Here is a 21,401-nt window from a genome sequence, read left to right as displayed (position 1 = left end):
GTTGGGTATCAGGAAAACTTCTTTGCAGAAAGGGTTGTTAAGCACTGGAATAGGCTTCCTGAGAAGGTGGTCACCATTCCTGTAAGTGTTTAAAAACCGTTTTGATGTGGTGCTCAGGGGCATGATTTAGCGGAGGCTTGAGTTACGGTAGTGTGATTAGGTTATGGTTGGACTTGATGCTCTTTAAGGTCTTTTCCAACCTGAGCAATTCTATGATTTGACATGATGTTAAATAGTATGGAATGTCTCTTTGGCCAGTTTGTCTTGATTCCGTGCTCTCTCAGCTCCTTGGGCCCTTTGCTGAGAATGGCCGTGGCTCTGTACGCCACTGCTTAGCAGCAACTATGGACAGCTATGCGTTATCCACATTGTTTTTATCCTTGAACCAAAACACTGCATCATACCAGACACTCTGAAGGAAACAATTCTATCCCATCTGAAACTAAGCCAATGTGCAATACCAAAATGAGAAAAATGATGAATCCTTATTTGACTGAGGAGCATAGCTGAAGATGAAGTGATACTGAAGAGAAATTCAAATTTCTCTTGAAATTGTCAGTTTCATCAGCAGTGGTGCTTTCCTGTGCTCACTGGAATTAGCCATTTATTACCTTAGGTAGGAAAGACTTAGCAATACCTAAGAGGTTAGGGAGTTATTTTCCTTATCTAGTGCATCTGAAAGCTTGCAGCATTGTGTTGTATTTTCATGTAAAAATAATCAAGGGATAGAAAACTTAAAATTATCAAATCATAGAATCCTTCAGCTTTGAAAGGACTTCTGAAGGCCATCTAGTCCAGCTCTCCTGTAATGAATAGGGACACCAGAGCTAGATCAGGTTGCTGAGGGCCTTATGCTGCCTCACCTTGACAGTCTCCAGGGACAGGGCATCAATCACAGCACTGGGCAACATGTTCCAGTGCCCAACCATCCACACTGTGAAAGATTCTTGTATCTAACCTAAATCTACCCTCTTTGGGCTTGAAACCGTTTCCCCTTGTTATGTCACCACAGACCCTGCTGAAGAGTCTTTCCCTTCTTTCCTGCAGCTGCCCCTTAGATACTCCAAGCTGCTGTCAGGTCACCTCCCAGACTTCTGTTCTCTGAGGAGAAAATTTTGTGTTCTTGGTTGTCAGTGTTGTTCCTTTTTACACCTGAAATTGAAGTTTCTTATCTGAACAGAACTAAAATAATAAAGCAATACAAAGAAATAATGTTGAGTAGTTCAAGAGATGCTACAGCACTGCTGCCTGAGGGAACATACTCTGTGAAGTCTGGGCATCAACTGTGTTGCTTATGGCAAAGAGCCTCTTCCGTAAACTGACATATAGGTTTATTTCTGATAAGTGAATGTGTTAACATTCAGGCTACTTTAGTGATTTGTTGATTGTCACCAATTTTATGCCACTAGGTTAAAAAAAATAAAATGAAACTGAAATTGCTCTGTTACAGTCTTATCAGAGTAAGGAGAGTCTGGAGCAGACAGAAATTCTGTGTTTGTTCTTCTAGCTTTATCCATATTTTAGTCTCATCTTCTTGAATCCGTGTGCCCTGTCTTTATTTCGCTGTCTTATAAAGCAGTGCTCGAGAGCCTCAAAGGTGCTACTGCTCATATTTGGGGAGGAGGATGGGAAAAACTTCTGAAGCAATCTACATGCAGTGCTCCCTATGTAGTTTGATGGAAACCTTAGCAGGTACAAAGAGCATAGTAGCACAAACTGATTGAGCAAACGGTCAGCTACAAAACGCTATTTTTCAGCACTGTTGCCACATGTTAGTCATGCTGTGCTCATACAAATCTGCACCAGTGGAGGTGCTGTCGCCACTGCTGAAATGTACCGCTCACCACATCACTGCTCACTCCCACTGTTTGGTCTCCATTGATGTTCAGCAACCATTGATGAATGTCACTGGGTGCAATATTTTCCATGCAGAGGAATTCAGTGGCACACTTGGCTCCATCCACACTTCGATGTCAGACACCATTCTGTCAAACTGCCCCACTGCTGCCATCTGTTGCATGGTAGCAAAATGGAACAGAATGTTAGTGGGAAGATTCATCCTCTATTGCCATACTACCACCAACATCCACCTCCGATGTTGTGGGCCAACAAAATAAATAGGATGCTTTACTTTCGGAACAGCCTCATATAACATCAGTGGGAAAAAAGGTTCTTGTGGGCCTGTTCTCTCTGGTAATTTTCCAAAGGCTTGATTGGCTTAGAAACCACGGTGAGACCTATATTAAGGCCTAGATAAACTGATTAGTTATGTGACGTGCATAACTCCGTTTAATGCACGTGTCAAATTGAGACTAGACCCCTTAAGGCTAATTCGCTGCCTCATTAGAAGCCAGTAAAATTCCTTCAACATCAAGTAATATGCTTAAAATGTGCTGGCTTTGGCAGGCAGTCTGTTCAAAATGTAACCTTTTAAGGTGCACCTGGCAAACAGTACCTTAAAATCCAAAGGTGACAGAAGCATGGGCCACTGCTGGCCATGTGGAAGTGTGATATTTGTCAAATGCTAGAGGACATGATGAAGGGGAAGGGGCTTTGATATATTCATAATATTGATTCATAATCAATTTTCACGCTATCTGCAATTTACATAGGCATAGATGAGCTTGAAATCCCTCAGATTAACATGTCAAAGGGACATGCTGTACATTTGTTCCACCTAAGCCTCGCTGGCAGTTCAGGCTCTCTGGAAGAGCAAACTAACCACATCAGATTACTCAATTTACTATCGCAAAACTATTCTTAAGCTAAAAAAGGGAGGACGTTTTACACATTAACCTATCTGTCTGCCTGTCCTTCATTCAGTCATTGCACAATAGGACTGGCTTTTTGGCAAAGTGATGCTAAAACCAACGTTGTCCAAATTTTTCAAATCAAAGACAAGAACTATGCTTTGGGAGTCCATTTTCTGAGACTCTAATGAGGAGGGAAAGGCAATTATTATTATTTATTTCTCTAATTAGCTGGATAATAATTCATTGTGAAATTCTTCTGTGTCAGAAATATGCTTCTTGTACAGTTTCCTTAATTCAGTTTCCTTTTGATCAAACCGAACCATTGTGTGCCTCCTTTTATTAGTGGGGCAGGGGAGCACTTTGGAGGAAAAAAAAAAAAAAAGCAGGTTAGTTTCCAAGCTGTGAAGATAATGCAACAAGAAGCGACAGTCCATAAAAACATCACCTTTCAGTCTCTGAAGACATAATGCTTTATGATAACCATAAAACATTTTAGTGCAAAATAAATTGCTGTCCTATTCAAATCCTTAAACGTACTACAGTGGATGTCACTGAAGACATACAGCTATTTTTTCCAATACTGAGATATATTTTATCATAATTTGTGGTGTAGGTGACAACCTTGTACACATGATTGCCTTTTCTTGCTTAGTTAGTTTGCCAAGGTCAGAGTTCTTTGGCCTTTTATGGCTGTAGGACTATTAGGAAATAAATAGGATAACCAAGTATCATGAAAAGAAAACTTGTTTCCATGACTTGTTAGGTGTATATCTACCTCTTAAAGATTTCAGTGTATTGAGTGTATGCTTAGTGAAATTGATCCCTTTATTATAAATGCTTTAGCAAATTCTTAGCATCTGTAAAACATTCAGATTTTCTCTTCTTTCGTTTCTCTCTTTAAATTAAATTTGGGTTGATTTTTTTTTTTTTTCCTCCACCTTTAGCTAACACCAATATTGGCTTTGGAGCTGTTGAGAGGGGAATGATGACTGTGAACTAAAGGAAAATACTGCAATTACAATTCAGAAGTCTTGATCCAGGTAAGCACCTCAATTCTCTGTAGTTGAACTCTTCGTATGTCATTTTGTATTTTGCCACTGACGAGGTCTTGGAGATGGGCATTCTTGAGGACTTTCTGGAATTTAATGTTAAAAGTGACCAAGAAAACATTAGAGAAGAGGTTTTATTCTGAAGTGTTATTGCGTTCCTTCTGCTGCTGCTAATGAGGAATTAGGCCTTAGGAAGATGATATAGGAAAATGGTGAATTATTTAAGAGACATCCTTCTCCACAAATACAAGCATTTTCCTTGGCTGGTTTGTTCAAATTTGTTACAAAGTATGGTAGTGTTGAGTGGAATAAAAAAAGCCGTACGGATAAAATATGTGGATCAATAGAGATGTGATAAGACCTGGTTGCTGACATTTGTATAAATGATATGCAAGTCTGATGGAAAATAAATACAAAATGTATTTTAAATGTTTGCCTTCAAAATGTACTGAAGTTGAAACAGAAAATTGGCAACAATTAAACTTTACCATCTGTCCTGAGTTGCTGGGAAGAAATTGTGTGCAGTCCCCCAAGGAAACTAGTATCTTTACAAGTGTAAGTAAAAATTCAGTCACGCGCTTTCATTTGTGTGTTGGTTGGTGGTGATGCTGTATTTTATGCAGGGGTTTTCCACTCTGGTTTTGAAGAGCTGTTATTCTTTGGTCAGTGAACAAAAGTTGCTAGCATTCATATGTTACTAAATATCCTATGCAAGATGATATGTAGAATTGCACAGTAGGTCACTTCAAGTAGTTTTTCCCAAACTAAAAGGTGGAATTTGAAATGATCAGAAGTCAGACTGATGTGGAGATCTGACAAACCAGCATTTGGGTTTTTAGACCTGGGCCTTTTGCACGATCCGGATCGTTTGAAACTTGTCTCTCATCCCTTAAAATAATCTTATGAAAGGTTTTAAATTATTAACCATGTTACCAACACGTTAAAGGATTGTGTATTTGAACTAAGGGATGTTCTCCCATAACCAACGGATAAAAGAAGGTTATAAGCAACTTCTTAGCCTTTTAGACTTACAACCACTTGTCACAGCATCTATTATGTATAGACCCTTTATTAAGCTATTTGGAATTGTTCGATTAATATGATGTTATGTTCTTGAAATGTTCATCTTTTGCTTGGCAACCCGTACCATGTAAGAAAATAGTTCCCCTGGGAGACAGGGAAATTGGGTCTTTAGTTTCTCATATTTAATGTTTTTCTAGTTGTTCCCCATTGGTTGTTGACAGTTTGTTTTAGATTTTACAAATAATATAAGCAAGCAGCACTAGTAGTGTTTGGCTTTTGGATTCAGCAGATGCATACATTTTAATCTAAATGACAATATTTAGTAACAAAATTGCTTCATTTTAACTTTGCTGCATTTCTCAATCTATGGGATCTGTAATTTAAAAATAATGAATGCAACAGGGTGAATATATGTCTTCTATTAATTTCAAATACTGCTTATTTCCAGCACTTTTTAATTATTTGAATATACTTTTCAATATATTTAACTGGAGTGGAAAATCATTCAAATCTCAGACCATTTACAACTATCAGCGTATCTGTGACTTTACATCCAAATTATTGAACTTTAGCATAATATTTCTTTTTGAGTATCTGTTTTGCCTCTGTGTTAGAAAACGCTAAAATAGTCAAGAAAAATGTTTTGGAAGATGCAGGTTTTATAAACAATGTTATCATAGAACATTTTAATTTACAAGTCTTGTGTCTAAGCGGTGTTACAGAACTTAAGGACATTCAGTATTGTAACTGAGAACATGTGAGGCATCTTTCATCCTTCTGTCCTATTAAAATGGTGCATTCTCTGAGTGGCAGTGGAGGATTTTTGGAACTCCTAGAACAATTGGCTTTAATGCCCCTTTCACATCATAACTGCAAGCACGGTAAGAGCTGTAAGGGCAGTTACTCACATGTGTGAATTTTGCTTACCTACCTTGTGCATCTGGAATGAAATTTTGTCCATTTAGGGAATATTATTTTTTCTGATTGTTGAGACTAAATGCAGAGTTCTTGTCTTGCTATTGACACAATGGTTAACAAAATTTCATAGTAGCATGGAGCGGTGGCAGAAAATGCTTATGTCATAAGCCTTACAGATGCTGGACACAGAAAAAGCACATAGTGGGAAATGTGTAATATTTCCCTCTTTTTCCTGCCTGTACCCCAAACTTCTTAATGATGAGTAGGCTTTTGTTCTGCATTTTGCCCTGGTGGTGCTTTTTTAAAGCATGTGATTTGTATCCCATGATTGCACTTTCCCTGCCTTTTGATGGCTAGAAACACTAGAATGTTGACAACTGGAAAAACAAAGATGAATATATATTCAAGTTTTCTTTTTGACATTTATGTGTGTGTTATGCTCAAATAGACCTGGGTCACCATGAGGAATTAGTTCAAATATTGTGATGTGATGGATAATAAGCATTTATACAAGGAAGCGTCTCTTCCCTTGCTTGAAAAGGAAGCAGAAACACCTAGTTTATTCCTATTTTTTAAATCAAAATCAGAGTTTAGCAGTGTGAGTATGCTCTATCTGTTTGGTTTTTGTTTGTTTTTGTTTGTTTTTTTTCCCCACTGAAAAAAGTTAATACATTTTCAGGGCTCAGGGAACGTTATACTGACTGGAGCAGAGTATTGTGTCCATACGATGTTTAGTCACCGATTTAGTTGGCTCACGTTTTTGCTTGTCACAGTTAGTGAGGGAAAGCAGACTTTGGGCCAAAGTCTTTGTGCTTTCACATAAGGAAGTACTGTGGTGGGTTTTTTTCCTTCTGTGTTATATGAGAAAATTTTGTCAACTTGGGAAAGGTAATGAGGGCTGGGGAAAGAGAAAGTACATTGTGAGATAGTTTCAAGAGCTCTGCCATGTAACTGATAGGTGATTGCTGTTGAATTCCTTCATTGACTCCAAGGTTAGTTTTCTCATCGTGCTCTTCATGATGCCGTGCGCTCTGCCTTCTTTTGCATTTGTACACAAACAAATATGTCTCTCTTCATGTCTCTTAAGCTGCAACACCAACTCTTCTTATCTTTGTGCTACCTTTATGATACCTATGATATCCCTTTATTGTGGGACCTCCAGTATGGGCATCCTCTTTTGCATGGATAGTTGCAGTCAGTCTCTCAAAGGAATTGTACTCCAAGGGAAGCGTATGTTGGTGGTCGATCAGCTGTTAGCTGATGTTTTATCCCAGAGCTATGTCATCCTCAGGTGTCAAGTCACGATCCATCGCTATGCAAGTGCCACACGTCACAGACGATAGTCAGTGAGGGGCTGAGCGATGACCGTGTATCAAGTACTGAAATGCTACTTTTCAATTGCAGGTGTTATGAAAATTTCACAGTTAAAAATTCCAAAAGGCAAACCACTGAGGAATTGATGTGTGCACAAGGAAACCAGCAGCAGCTGGCTCACTCAGAGTGTCTTATCACTGCGATCTCCCAGAGTATAAACACTAGTCTTCTCTTATCTCTAGTAGCCCACACTGTTTCTGTTTGTGTTCCCTATGCTCTGTTACTGGCAACTGGTAGGTGGGTGCTTGTGGTTCTCTTTTCTGAGTGACATCAAGACATCCAAGTCTGTAGGAAATATATAGTTGTTCAAAGTGATGTACAGCCATATTCAGAAAGTTCACCTGAAACAGTCAGGATCCCAAGTGACTGACCCAGGTTATCCTAATTGGGTAGCTAACGATAAGCTGAAGATTAGATATGCAAAATAAACTTTTCATTTTCGATTGGCAGGAGTTTATGAGTGTATGAGAATTGTGTTTGTGTAAAATATCCTGTTTTGATTGAAAAAGAGTGCCTCAAAATTCCAGACTAGTTTCTGAGATTTTGCCTTTTATGTCTTTCAAGTATTCTAACTTTCAGGCAAGGATGTGATTATTCACAAGATAAAGGCTCAATGCTGACAAACTTGATGAATCAGAAATTGATGCAACTGTAAATTCAGCTTAATTATTTCATTCTATCCCACCTGTTTCCAAAGAACAAAGGCAAAAATCACTTGTCAGATTTCATTTCTGTTCACGTATTTCTCAATGGATTACTGCCCCTCGCTGCCCCTCCCAACAGGAGTTCACAGAAGTGCAGCAAGACCTTATTATTCTGTTTATGATTGGAGGTCCTATCCTAGTACTATGCAGTCCATAGTAAATCCATCTGCAGAATTAATTCTGGGGTTGTGAGAGAGGTATGCAAGTAAAAGCTGTAATGATTTACAGTTTGAAGACACAGCTGATAGGAAAATAAACATTGAATCAGTTTCTTCTATATGTCTTGGTTCAATTAGAATAATGACAGTAGGTGATATTTTTCACATTTTAATTGGTGTTTTGCTGATTTTATCAGAATTTCTGCTGATCAAAGCAAACTGACTATTTATTTATTTTGCAGTGATGCTAACTATTCAGTGCAAGTTTAATGTACTGTAATGAATTTTAAATATCTTCCTCGTCATTGCGAGTATGTGAATCTAGTCTCTCTCATAAAAGTTTAAATAATTAATTGAGTAGCACAGAAAGGTAACATTTAATATAATAACTTTTTGAAAAATACTTCACTGCGTGTTTTAGAGTACTATCTCCAACTAGTAGAGCATAATTCTGTTCCGTGCCCCACTTGCTTAACCCAATCCTGACTCCATTGTTTTAGACTGATAGGGAATACCTTAATTATTAGTTTGTTTCAGTAGCTTACTGAATGATACGTTTTTGTGTTATTTATACTTCAGTGACTTTGGCTTAATTGGTTTCTTTTATATTATTTATCCATATAAATATATCACACTAGTTCTTTTAGTATTAATGATGCATTTTATGTCATAGTATTATTTCCTACCTATAATGACATGCCATAAATCGACCCCATGCTTATAAAAGAACCAAGTTAAAAAGTATATATGTAGCTTAATTGAAGTAGTTTGTTAACTCCATGGTATAATTCTTCATTTATCCTTTGGTTGAGGAAATGAGTTCAGCATGCGTTTTAAATGTTTAGGAACAGGATGTGTTGCCTGAATTAGAGTGTTAGCCTTTGAGACTGTACAACTGAGTTGTAAAGAATTTGATTACACATGCATTAAAATTAAACTGATGTCAGGCACCAGTACATTTCTGGACACTATGTTGTATACTTTCATGCTGTGCTCTGAACAAGAGTTGGTTCAAATGTGTTGCCAACTGCATGTGAAAAGTGAAATTAATGCCTGAGGTTCAGTGTATTTATATTTCTAGGTATTAATTGAGACAAGAAAAATGGGGAAAAAAACATGTTCTCATTGCAATAAGATGTGATACAGTTCTGGGCCCAAAATAGGCATATTTCCTTCACAGAAGGGCAGTAGCTGTAAGGGGAGTGGATGTAATTTTAGCTTCAGTGCAGTCGTATGTTTTTGTTCTAATGTGAACTTTTTTTTTAGTGTGGTTTTGTGATGAAACATGCAATAATACTAATTAATTTCTCAACTGGTCATTTGGTGTTTATTTGTTAAATGTGAGAGAGAGCACTTCATGGAGGTACAATAAATGCAGCATGTTAGTGGTCAGTAGGAAGCAGCTGTACTGCACTGTGATTATAAGGGAGTAAATGATCCGGGGATCTTTGTGAAAGAGCACAGTTTGGGTGATTAATAAAACGGGAGATTCAGTAGGAGATTTGTGTTCCTCAGTAAAGGTAAATTATTAAACACTTCAAAAGTGTGCCAGTATTGGTTCTGCATCACCAGATTAGCTCATGTGGATCCTGTGTATACATCAGTTTTTTGAAGTCTGTTTTTATCAAGCTGAATGTCCAAGTGAGAGACTTTGATGCTCCTTTAGAGCATCAAAATGTGAAATTGTAGACTGATTCCCAAGTGCAAAGGAATGCAACTTTCATTTCGGTTAAATTAGAAATTCTGTCAGGGCCTTTTTTTATTTCCTTTTTAAATGTTGGCCTCTTGGAAACAGAGACACTCCTGAATTTTGGGGGGGATCTTTTTGCAATGATGTTTTAATCTTCTGTGTTGTTTTAATAAACAAAATATATCAAGTAATGGATTGGCAATTCTTTTATGCCAAACATGATTAGATTCTGAACTATTGCTTGTTAGGATTCATCTACTACTCTATGTAAGCACAAAATTTTAAAGAAATGAAGTAGTTGTTGTTAGAGTAACAGAAAGCATCCAAACTAATAGGGAAGAATTCATACTTTTCATTAACATGACACGCATGGGAACATAACTATCAAGTGAGCTTGTAGGCAGATGGTATCACTCTGTGGTGGATGTGGCTGTTAGAGGAACCTGGATTGAGAGCCTCAGATATACAGAATGACTCCAAGCACTGATGACAGTAAACAGCAAGCTCTGTAGTGATTTAGCAAATGTTTGGTACAAATCTGACTGATAGATTCTACTCATCTCACTCAGCCTTTTGACAAGCTGGAAATCCATTACTTTTCACAGAACTTCCTGAACTTCAGTTGGACAGCAATTCAGAAATCCCTGAAATGATCCTGTTTCAGAAAACACAAGTGTCCAAACTCTGAAAAACAAAGCTCCTGTAACATATCTCCACTAGGTGTTGTGAAAGTAACAAATCTGCTTGTCATTCATCACTGAAAAGTTTTTGATTTAATTTAACAAATGAAAATAAGGCATGGAATCGGAACGAGCTTCTCGTCTTTAAACTTTCAGTCAACTGGAAATGCTGCTGAGAAGTTTGAGATTCTATGCTGATCATTATATACTGGTCTGTAGCTGATGAGCAAGTGTCTTTTCTGATGTTGCTGTGATGAAATTAGGAAGCCAGAAGGTTTTTGTGTTTAAAAAACAACAACAAAAAAAACAAAACAATGAACTGGAAGAAAAAGTGCAAAATATTTTGGTTATTATTTATCTCTAGAATATGTTGAGTTTTGCTGTTGCTGCCGCAGCAAAATGGCTGTTGTATTCCCAAAGTAATACTGCTAGAAACCTTTCTTGAGGGCATTATACAAAAAGGCATTTAAAAAAGTAAAAGGAACAACACTGATGCATTCTGGTTTAATTGTTGTTCTGTTGCTTCTTGTCGTTCATTTAACACGTGAAAAAAGACACCTATGATTTATGGAAGAAGCCTGGTTCTGTACCAGACATTTTCCGTGTGTAACAGTAGTTATGCTGGAGTCTATCTGGTCTGTTGGGGTTTCGTAGCTTGAGGAATTAATGAATATTCATTCCTTTTCCCTGGGTACAAAGTAAAATAACTAGTAATTAGTATAATATTTAATACTCCTATTCAAAATAAATAAATCTTTTGTGAAAAAAATCTAATTATTATAATGTAGCAACTTCTGCGTGTGTAACTGAAATTGGATGTGCTGTTTTGAAAATGCTTTTAAGCCCTCATTTACATGTTTCCAGATCAGTTAATTATTCCCCTTGTATGCATAAAACAGAACTCTGGATTGTACTTGCATATATTATTCATTTTGCTATCTATCTTCTAAGTTTAGCTGATTCTAATATTTTAATTTTACATTATTATTTTACCAGCGATATTTGTCTTCTGATACAAAAGCTATTCTTGTCTGCACTTGGTTCTATGCTCGTTTTTAAATGAAATGGCTTACACAGTAGTAAGTGTGACTGTTATAACTTTTGGCTTGTACAGTGCATATTGCACTAAATTAGTCACGTTCTGTGTTCCTGTGAATGCAGAGTTTTTCAGGTGTGAATCTACACAAGGGATAAAAAGAAGGCAGGACCTTTGAAGTTGGTCACCAGGGCCAGAGCTTGGGAATTACTCTAATAAGTAAAAGCTGAAGCTTTCCGAAATCTTCAGTAAGATTCATGGTTGCTTTCAATGAGAGCTTCAATGTTTATCTCAGCATCGGTAGCTGAAGTGAGTATTTTCTTGATGCCTACTGGGTCCTTATTGCTACAGTCATTAGATACTGTTCATTCTTCCCATCTTTGTAGGTGTGAGCGGGGAGGTGTTTGATACCAGCGAACCCTGCTGCAGTCATACTATTCCCTCCTGGGCATTGGCATTTACAAACCATCCCAGTCTCCTCATTTACCACTAGCACCATGGCTGCTCTTTTGCCTCCTTGTAGAATGTAGGGAAGTGAAGTGGAATTGCAGTCTATTTATTAACGTTCTTAGGAGTTCATATGTGATAGTTGTAAGTATATCCTGAAAATCATTATTATCTCTGCCATACTGTGTTAGCTCCTATTGTTTCACAGAGCCAAACATCCAGTAACTGCTAACAATCAAATTGCAATTGTTATCAGCTGGTATCTTTTATTGTGGTGTGTGAGAGAACGGAGGTTAACACCTAAAGCAGTTCTCTACCTTTGCTTTAGTGTACATGACTGTACAATCACAACATGCACATTCATTATTTGCCTAATATATATTTATACTTTTCCCCAAACGTCCATCCTTTTCCAAGAGCTGAGTCTCCTGTTTTCTCTCCTTATATGGTTTCCTTCTTCCAACCGAATTTGAGTTGGTGGTTGCACATCCTCAGTTCAGTGATCTCGCATGCAAATTTCTGTCATGAAGACTCAGCTGTCCTTGCTCGAGCTTACAACATTCCTTTACTGTTTGTTTTGTTTGTTCCCATTCTGGAGACTTTACATGCCTTTTCATTTTGCTGACCTAGTAAGCTTAGCAAGTACGATTATTGAGCAACATACTGTCATTATCCCATTTTGTATTGATGACGTCCATTTCAGCCTGCTCCTAACAATAACAGGAAAAACTCCTGTTCTTGAGAAGGAAGTTGGTTGTTGGTGGGAAACAGAGATAGAATATGGGCTGTTGCCACCCTGTATGCTTTGACTTTTGCCATTGTGGGTGTCGGTTAGTATGACAGCAGGAAGTTAAGTCAGGAGAGAAAGCTTTCTTTCACCTCTAGAATGAGCTTGTCGAGGTGATAAGTAGCTAGTCTCTCCCTCATTTGATCTTTCTCATGGTTCTTTTTTTTTTTTTTTTTTTTTTTTTTAATCTTGCATTTCAGGAAAAAAAAAAAAAAGACTACCCTCTAAGGGTTTTGCTGACACCTCCAAGTCACCTATTTCTTTTCCTTGGTTGTAGATTGGGATTTTCAGTAACCTTTGGGTATGTGGTAGGATTTTGGCTAGAGCTGTCAAACGTGAAGTACGAGGAAAGGTAAGGTAGTGCTCCTGCTGTCAAGATATTCAAGGTTAAGTGTACCAGAAAAGCTGACATAATTATATAGGGAGGATTCAGACAGAGCTGTCTAATGCAAAGAGTATTAAATGCTAGCAAGGAGGTAAGAGGCAAAGTCAGATAAGGAGCTGTTTTAATTGAAACTGAGGTACAACAGCATTTTAAAGATACGCACAAAGCATGAGGTTAAAGTATGCTAACCAAAACAGACATAGAAGAAAGAGATTTGCCATGCCAAATGGGGCTTCCTGTCTTATAAGCCATTACTCCATTTTCTAACTGCATGGCATGTCACCTCTACGAAAGGTGGCTATTCTATTTCTGGGAATACAGACAGAGAACTTGTAGAACAGGGTGACTAGCGAGGTGTAGGTCTTTCATTTGTTTGGATCTACTTGCAGAAAGTTACGTTAATGTCCTTGATTAAATTTCCTCAGTCAAACCCTAAATGCTGACTTTCCTTGCCCTAATGGTAGATAGTATTTAGTATTTATTTTTCCACAAGATCTTGGCCATTCTCAGGGCCCACAATATATGGTGTTTACACTTTAGTAGCTTATTTTTCTTATTCAGATATGACACATTTATTTAGCAGTGCTTTTCAAATTTTGCTTTGTAGAGAGAATGACTGATTCACCCAGGGGGCTATTCAGCTTTTCAAACATTAATGAAATTGCTTTTACCTTTATGAAGTGAATGAGTAGGATTATCCCCATTATAGAGATTACTAGCTGAGGTACAGAGTGTTAAAAAGCAATCTCTGAGTTTGCATGTACAATTCAAATTGTGAAGACCTTATTTTTTGGGCATCCCAGTGAATGAAAAGCTGGACACAGGCCAGCAGTGTGCTCTTGCAGCGTAGAAGGCCAGCAGTATCCTGGCCTGCATTAAAAAACGTGTGGCCAGCAGTGAGAGGGAGGCGGATTGACCGCTTCTACCCTGTGCTTGTGCGGCCCCTTCTGGAGTACTGCATCCAGGGCTGGGGCCCCCAGTACTGGAAGCACGCAGGGCTGTTGGAGTGAGACCAGAGGCGGTCTATGAATATGATCAGGGGCCTTGAGCGCTTCTCCTATGAAGAAAGGTTGACAGAGCTGGGCTGGGTTTTAGATTGGAGAAGAGAAGGCTCTAAGGAGACCTCATTGCAGCCTTTCAGAACTTAAGGGAGCTTCTAAGCAGGAGGAGAACCAACTTTTCATGCGGTCTGAAAAGGATAGGACAAAGGGGAGTGACTTTAAACTAAAAGTAGGGAGATTTAGGTTAGATATTAGGCAGAATTTTTTTACTCAGAGGATGGTGAGGCACTGGTGCAGGTTACCCGGGTTGGGTGTGGATGCCCCATCTTTGGAGGCATTCAAGGCTGGGTTGTAGGAAATCCTGGGCAGCCTGATCCAGGTGTTAGCAACCCTTCCTGTGGCATGGGAGGTTGGGATTGGATGGTCTTTAATGTTCCTTCCAACTTAAGCAGTTCTGTGATTCATTCTATGATTCATTCTGTGATTATTATTATTTTTTTAAATTCTATTTAACTTTAACTGCTATGTTTTTATTCACATAACTCCAACTAATTTTGGGCACAAATGAAGATTTCGACAAAGACTTTGGGATCTCAAGTAGTGAATCTATGAATGAAGAATGTGCTATGACAAAGGATCTCTGTGAAGTGTGTTTCCATGTTGTTAAGGTGCTTAGTGGGCGGGAATGTAATCCAGTTTTCCTAAGCAAATTCAGATTCATTAATCAGTAGCTGTTTAATTTTTTTCTAGTATCCTTTTTTCAATATTTTTTTCAGCTTCAGCAAGAAATTAAGTTGTAACTACTGTGGCTAGTTTAGTGAGCAATATCAAAGCCAGATGCTTTTAAGGAAGAGAAATATAAACTTCTAGTTTAAAAGTAATAGTAATCAAATGCATATGCATAAGAAAAACTAAATGGATTTTGTGTGGGCAATCTTTATCCTGATGCTTCATGACCTCAGAATGCTTGGTTTTGTAAGCCAGAAACAATTCACCAGCATCACCTTTTGTGCATCATGTCTTCCTGACATGTCATGTCAGCTCTGATGTTTCTACTTGGGTTTTCTAAATACGTTCAAAGGAACAGGATTTTTTTTTTTTTTTTTTAACTCTGCATCACCCTCAGTCATTCTGCAGTCTGCTCATTGTGTTCATCATATCTGCTATCAATGTTAGCACAGTAAATAGCGGCAGTAGTAAATTCTCTCTCTGCTTCAGGTGAGTGAGAGGTGCTATTGCCAACTGTGAAGCAGGCAGTGGTGAGGTGTGAGGAATGTTCAATCCCCAAGAAGTGCCAGGCTCTGTAGGTATTTCTTTTGTGTGCTTCCTGTGAATCTCTGCCTCTGTTCTGACCTCTGATCTGTTCAATTCTCATATCACTACATCCTTACCCCACCCCAAGACTTCCTTCTACAAGAAACACCACCCTGCACATACTGGTCAACTGGGTGAACTGCACGCTGGCAGCTTGCTTACGTTTGCTCCCACTCTTCTATGGAATTTTCTTTTAAAACAAGCTGTATGGGCTGCTCCTCTAGAGCCATTTTTAGGCTTTGACAAAAGTGGGCAGATCTTCTCATCTTCTGCGCTTGGCTCTTGTTTTCAAGGCTGTCACATCGACTAGCCATGACTTTGTTTCTGAACAAAATGGTAAGTTGTAAAGTACAAGGAGCTCGTGTGAAAGATATGCCAGCCTGTTGTTTTTTGTGTTGGCCTAGCACCCTGCCAGCATACAAGGATGTGAGGTGAGGAGAGACTCTTATTCACAGCAATGGGTTTGAGAAGACCTATTTCTTTTTTTTTTAGGCTTTTTTTTCAGTAATCAGAAGATAGAATTATGGTTTTCTGCATAGGTAGTTTGAAACTCTTTGTTTTAGTTGTCTTGACTGTAGATCTTGGTTCATGTGCCGTGAACTTTGAGGTCAGAAAGTTGCAACTGAACTAAAGGTAGTAATGCTTTTGATATTACTTGAAAGCTGAGCATTTTTGTCTGCTATTGTCAGAACAAGCCAGTCTCTTATTTAGGGTATAAGTAGATATTTCATTATCATTTGTTTTTCTTTGTTTGGTTACACTGTTTTTCATTTTAAAAATCTGCATTTAAGTATGTTAGTATAATAAGTATAAAGACTTCATTAAGTAATGCAAGCCTTCAGGGCGGGAACTTGCCTTATCAGTTTGGTAAACCTTTGTGCATATTTACAGTGGCACATAAAGAATTATGGATGGTAATACCATAAATTGTTTCCTAATAAATTGCTGCATGTTAGAAAGGTTGGAAAGAGGCACAACAAAGATGAACAGGCTAGGAAAATGATGTTATAAAACCCTGCTTCAAAGCACTTTATTAAGTGGAAAGTAAGAGAATTTACTGTGCTGCTCCTAGCTAGGATAGAACTAATAATTAGGGATAAATAAATTGTGACTTTTTACATTTAAGTTCTTCCTGTTGTCCTTCAGCTCAGCTCTGTCCCTGCCTGTGGTGTTTCAGAGGTGTAGTGGTAAATTACAAAGGAACAATTCATCTGTGCTTCTGTTCCTTATCTCTAAGAAGTGAACGAGCACTGTAGTGCTGAAGTCGGAGGTCGCTGGACTCTATTCTTCCATAACCCTGGCTGTAGCACCACATAACTGTGTCTCTCACAACTTCACCACTTATTTGCCAGCAGTTCCCACAAACTCCCAAGAACCCATGAGGTATCTGACTTTCTTTAGAATTAGCCAGTTCTTTAAAAAATCGGTTTGAGGGGAGTGCCTTCACATCTCAGAGAATTTCAGAGGAACTGAGGTCACACTTTGGTTGGTATGGTTAGGTTTGCATATTAAATTAGCTTGAAATTCATGTCCTACAGGAATGTGGAAGCTATTAGGTCATCTATACGACCTCATCAGTGAGCCACATTTTTCTGACTTGTACTTTTTTGCACCCAACTCTTTCACATCAGGGGATTTCCAGTACTATCTGAGTTTGTTCGGTAAAAACATTTCAGGTGTTCAACAGTGTAGAGAACAAAAGCCTCTGGGATTCATTTTGCTGCTGGGCACGGTTGCAACCCTTTTTCTTCTCCTTCCAAACACCCACTAGTTTAGTCGCTGAGATGTGCTATTATTGATCTGCAGATGTACCACTGGGCTACTCACTGTCATACAAAATGTGTCAGAATTTGCACATCAATCGCGGTAGGTACTTCAAAAATCATACTTCTCAAATCATACTTTATAAAAATAAAACAGAAACTCACATGCTGCTCGAACACCTCAGCAATAATTTTGTCGCTTCAGGCACTTGTGCTGTAACAACTATTGGCATTTTCACTGCAAACCTATTTTTGAGAAGTTTTAAAAAGCTCTGTCAATTCATGCCATTTTGAAATAACTGACGAATGCATGAATGGGGCAGACAGCTGGTAATTAGGCCAGTCAGCTGACCACTGCCTGTTTGCTGCTTACACTTGTCATCTTGCCTGCCTTTTCTGCTCTGTTGAAGTATTTTTTGCTAGGTACAGTGTGGTGTTTTTTTTTTAATCAGGTGCATGCATTAAGTACATTTTAGAAAGATGCTTTGGAAAATGCATATTGTATCCCATTACAAGCAATAATCAAGACATGAATTTTTCATGTGCATTGAAGACATAGCATAATAAAAGAAAAAATTGACTTTGTTCGTAGTTACTTTTCAGCTATACAATTCTCAGGTTGAACTCAATCTACTCTCCATCTTTTCATCTGTCCTCTTAAGGAAACAAGGATTATTTGGTCTGTGAATGTGTGTTTTTCTCTCCCCATTTGTCGGCATGTTGAACTTATCTTGTGCATTTTGAGTCTGTGTCAGCAGCAGCCAGATTTGAAGCGTTCCTAAAGATACTGAAGTCCTTTAAGCTTTCTGTCTATATGAAGTAGGGAAAACCTAATAGTACTTTCACTAAGAAATAGCCTGTGGAGTGTGTTCCAAGTGGTAATAGACAGTAGTCGCTCCATAGAGATGCTCAAATCTTGAGAGAGAGATTCATTTTGGGGCAAGATTTGTTAGCTCTGCTGTTCACAGATTTGCTCTCTTTGCTCTGCTACTCCTTCTTTCAGCCACGCATTGTGTCTTGTTGTTCATTTGCTTCTTCTCCACTCCTTCTGCCCCCAGCTTTTCTTTTGATTCTTTTTTTCTCTATAAAATAAGCTAGGAAAGACTAGCCAGACATGGCCCTCTCATTCACATTTTTTGCGCCAGTATTTTTGCAGTGAGATGCTTCAGTGATGATTGGAGGAGGTTAAAATGGTATGCACAGACTAGGAACAAATTACCTGTGTAGAACAGCATGGGAGATTGTATGCTGAGTAATTTTCAAAATTTAAGTCTGTAGCAAGCAATCCATGTAGTAAATCCTTTAACATATTCACCTTAACATCTTTAGCCAGCTTACGATTTCAACAATGCTTTCTCTGAAGTGAGAAAACTCTCATCTGTTCATGCAGGCTTACAGTCTGTGCAATCTGAATGCTCCAGGTGCCAGCAGGGATTTCCCCTGTGACACCAATAGTGGAGTCAAGAGCATCCTCAGCAAGTTTGCTGATGACACCAAACTGTAAGGTGTGGTTGACACACTGGAGGGACAAGATGCCATTCAGAGGGACATACACAGACTTGAGCAGTGGACCCAGGTGAACCTCATAAGGTTCAACAAATTCAAATGCCAGGTTTTGCACCTGGGTCAAGGCAATGCCCACTACCAATACAAACTGGGGGATGAAAGGATTAAGCATGGCTTTGCCGAAAAAGATCTGAGGGTATGGGTGGATGGCAGGCTGGAAACGAGCCAGCAATGTGCCCTTGCAGCCCAGAAATCTAACTGTATCCCAGAGATGGAACACCTTTTTTTGTGAGGACAGGCTGAGAGAGCTGGGGCTCTTCAGGCTGGAGAGGAGAAGATAGTGAAGTGACCTGATAGTGACCTTTCAATATCGAAAGGGCAGCTACAGAAAAGGTGCGGACAGGCTCTTCTCTTCAGCAGGATCTGCAGTGACAGAACAAGGGAAACTGGCTTCAAGATAGGAGAGAGAAGATTTAGGTTAGATGTAAGGAAAAGGTCTTACAATGAGAGTGGTGGAGTGCTGGAATGTGTTGCCCAGTGCTGTGATTGATGCCCTGTCCCTGGAGACTGTCGAGGTGAGGCAGGATAAGGCCCTGCGCAACCTGATCTAGCTCTGGTGTCCCTGTTCATTACAGGGGAGTTGGACTAGGTGGCCTTCAGGTGTCTGTTCCAACTTGAAAGATTCTATGATTATCCATTGTTTGCCCAGTTTACAGTGGCCACTACTTCAACTACCATGAAAACGTACGTTCTAGGCTTTGTCTTTGGTGTGTCTGTCCTGCTGCCTCGGGACTTAGAAAGTCCCATTTTAGTACACCTGTCTAAATGCACTCTATTAAAAAATGAGATGATAGAGAGAAAGATTCTGTTATCAACTACTTCTGCTGCTATTAAAGGTCTATCTTTCAATAGATCTGTGCCGCCCAGGAATACAAACCAGATTCTCTGCTGAAGTATCTGTTTAGTCTTACTTTGTTTCTGCCTGACAGCTTTCACTGACTAATCTAAACTGCGTTACAGTAAAGCTCTCAGTTTAGTGTTTGTAGTCCTTTGTCTAGTGACTAACAGCAAAATGTTATGAAAATATTTCTCATGACTTGCTACAGAGTGCCACGTTCATCTAGCTGGCTCTGTGAACTGGCTGTGTATTTGAGAGAGAACTCACACGTACAGATCCCATGCTGGTGAAGGATGAGTTTGTTACGAAAATGATGCAAGCATTTAGTGGGGAGGGGGACGATTGCTGCTTTGTTCACAGAGTGCCCTATGTCGACTGATTAAAGCACAAATGAAATGCAGCATTGACAAGCCCACATTGCATGGCACACTGTGAGAATCACAGGATTGAGTAAGTGTGGGTTAGTTTTGTGCCATTACTGACACTTGATTAGGCGAATGGGTTCCAGTTGTGCCATTTTCTGGTGTTGTTGTTGTCTGCACTCTAAATCTGAATTATCAGGCCTGAATGTGCTTGTAAGAACTTCATCTTCTCAACATCATTTTTCCACTCTTTTGGTTGCTTGGCTGACCTTGTTTTTATGTTGGTGGGGTTATTGATGGGAGTAGCCAATGAAATGGGTAGTGAACATGGGAAGCGTTTTCAGAATGAGTTATTAAACTCCTACCAGAGCTTGCATCCCTTATAATTATCACAAAACCTTTATGTGGCCCCATAAACTACCATGATGATTTATAAACTTAGTCTTAAATTTTATTCGTGTATTAAGTGTGATTTTTTTTTTTCTTGTGGGAAGTTGCACCTGTGAGTACCATGGATGGGGTGGGATCTTTATTCAGGATATTCACAAGTTACTAATTTAGACTGGAATCATGGCACTGTGGATAAGGGAGCTTATTCACATTTCTGAATTCTTAGAAAAAATTGCCCGTGAAAATGGTAGTTGCCTAATCCTCGGGGGATCTGAATCCTTTGTGTGCTTTTTAATACCAGTGGGAAAGCAAGATACAGTGGTATCTAAAGAGACACAAAACTGGACCTACAGAAAACTTTTCCAGTTTTCTTAGCATATGCTAGTTAGTAGCAGGAAGGATGTCTTTGTTTTGTCATAGCAGATGGTTGGATGTCACCTATTTCTCTAGTGTGTAAAAATTTTGCAGCTTTTCTAGCTTCTGGAGTTCAACCTGAGGAGCTCTAAATAGTCTAATTAGAGTAGAGTAGATTTGCTTACATACAATTTGATTAAATTGTATTTGGTGTTCTTAACCTAAAACTATGAGTTTTCAGACATGTTTGCTGGAGATGCTGCGTGGCTGCAGTGAGTGGCTAAAACCAGCTGAAAGCCTTAATGCAGAGGGGAAAGGGCCTGAAAGGGAGTGAAGAAGGATTACTCCTTCATCAGTTGCTCTCCTCCCTCCCTGAAATGCATACACTCCTGATTCTGGCAATTGTAGGTAGTCCCAATTGCAGAGTGCATCACTGGGCACTGCTTGCTTGCACATTAGGGATTCATCCTGAAGTGAAAATAATATTCTAGGAACCGTTTTAGAATTTGGAAGATTTTATATATGTGTGTATATATATGTGTGTGTATATATACATATATATATATATATATATATAAGAGATGCTGCTGAATACATACAAGGGGAATTTTCTGGAAAATATCTCCATAAATCTTAGGAAATGCAAAACTAACAGACATGAAGGATTTGTATTTAGAAAAGGATCTCCCAGTGGGTTGCTCTCAGCAGAAAATGAAAAGGTCTTCTTTGCATTCAGTTGAACTATTAGTGCATTTTTTGCTGATATCAGCAGCCATCCAGGTACAGCCACTGTCACAGTCCCAGATCTC

The 21,401-nt window shown here is 38.8% G+C and overlaps 1 long non-coding RNA gene across 3 annotated transcripts in view; it reads left to right on the top strand.

Moving 5' to 3' along the window:
* LOC128075501 (uncharacterized) overlaps positions 1 to 21,401 on the top strand; it is a 113,710-nt gene that overhangs the window by 65,758 nt on the left and 26,551 nt on the right. For all 3 annotated transcript variants that reach the window (XR_008203868.1, XR_008203867.1, XR_008203866.1), the window contains one exon: positions 3,698 to 3,793. This is a non-coding gene — a long non-coding RNA (uncharacterized LOC128075501). The remainder of the gene's footprint in view (positions 1 to 3,697; positions 3,794 to 21,401) is intronic.

Source organism: Tympanuchus pallidicinctus, unplaced genomic scaffold, assembly GCF_026119805.1.
Source record: "Tympanuchus pallidicinctus isolate F22 unplaced genomic scaffold, pur_lepc_1.0 scaffold12, whole genome shotgun sequence".
NCBI lineage: Eukaryota > Metazoa > Chordata > Aves > Galliformes > Phasianidae > Tympanuchus > Tympanuchus pallidicinctus.
This window is presented reverse-complemented; position numbering and strand designations above follow the sequence as displayed.